Source organism: Octopus bimaculoides, chromosome 1 (assembly GCF_001194135.2).
Source record: "Octopus bimaculoides isolate UCB-OBI-ISO-001 chromosome 1, ASM119413v2, whole genome shotgun sequence".
NCBI lineage: Eukaryota > Metazoa > Mollusca > Cephalopoda > Octopoda > Octopodidae > Octopus > Octopus bimaculoides.
In genome coordinates, this window is record NC_068981.1 from 138158380 (window position 1) to 138160031 (window position 1652).

Here is a 1652-nt window from a genome sequence, read left to right on the forward strand (position 1 = left end):
ATATATTATATTATATATATATATATATTATATATATATACATCTATATATATGATATATATATTATATATATTATATATATACATCTATATATATTATATTAAGTCACTTAATTAATAAACCCCTTAGTTATTTAGTCCTTAAAAATACCTATCCATCTATTTACTTATCTAATTACTTTTAATGTTATATTTAAGAGATGTGGTGGAGTTAGGGATTTTACTTATTCCCTTCTCTCCCTTCGTTTTATTCCCGAAAGGGAAAAATTCGCAATTTTCCAACCGAAAGAAGGCGGCGTGCCGACAGGATTGTTAACACGCTGGACGAAATGCTTTGCGATATTTCGCCCGTCGCTCTGTTCTGAGTTCAAAATCCGCCAAGGTTGACTTTGCCTTTCATCCTTTCAGGGGCGATAAATTAAATACCAGTTGCGTACTGGGGTCGATCTAATCGACAACCTCCTCCCCCAGAATTCCAGGCTTTGTACATATAGTAGAAAAATGTTTCTACTGAAAGGCAAAAATGTATACATCACTAAAGTAAATAAGAACGCTAGTCAGCACCAGTATTGCGAGAAATAGGAGTTAAAACAATTCAGTCACAAGAAAGCACTTATCTTAATGGCTGATAAAGGAAGCAAGCTACCTACAGCATCCGGGCATAGGCAAATCACAGTGATTTCACATTTTTATTGATGGACATCAGTGACTCTCATCCAGCGCCAAGGGTTGAACTCAACTCGCCTTGTCAGTTTATACGACTACCATGGAAATCACACGCTGATTTCATAAATCGGTTGTAAAATTGCGATTAAGCCACCCTTATAATACACACACACACACACACACACACACACACACACACACACACACACACACACACACACACACAAATATATATATATAAGTATGAGGGTAAAAAATTTAAATAATCTATTTTCAGTGGTTCGCATGCTTAATAAAACTCATAAGACATAAGATATTTTTTATATGTAAGAATGTATAAAGATTTATACACGGAGAGAAGACGCTTGACAAGACTTCTTACATGCTAAGGAGGGCAGTTAAACTCAAACCTCGAAAAGAAGGAGTTCGTAAGGCACGCTACTAATAGGCACTAGAGTGAATAAAAAATTAGTTGATCCTATACTTGAGTGAAAGGTGAAGAAGAGAAAGTCAAAGAGAGAGAAAAATATCGAGTATAGGATTAACTAATTTTTATTCCCTCTAGTGCCTTAAGAATTACATTTTTTTCGTGGTTTGGGTTTAACTTCCCTTTTTAGCATGTAAGATGTCTTGTCAAGGACTCTACACACTCTTATATACACACACTTCTTACTACAACTCTCCTCTTATAGATGTAATAATCCATTCCTCTACTATTACCGTCTCCGATGAAGGGATACATTGGATTTTCCCTGAAACAGGTGTAAGACTTTATCCATAAAATATATTTCTAACTTTGCCATTGGTCTCTTTATCCTTTTCTCTCTTTATACATACACACGCTAATACACGACCTATGTTATATTCCCCATCCATATTTATACAACGAAAAGGGCAAAACTAGTCGGTATACAGCACTTACTCGCTATTACCTGTATCTTTGAGTTTGGTTGAATCCAATACCCTTCATAACCTTATATATATATA

The 1652-nt window shown here is 34.9% G+C and overlaps 1 protein-coding gene across 1 annotated transcript in view; it reads right to left on the reverse strand.

The window, feature by feature from the left end:
• The window catches only part of LOC106875684 (integrin beta-1), a 71092-nt gene that overhangs the window by 12102 nt on the left and 57338 nt on the right, over nucleotides 1-1652 (reverse strand). The window lies entirely within an intron of this gene.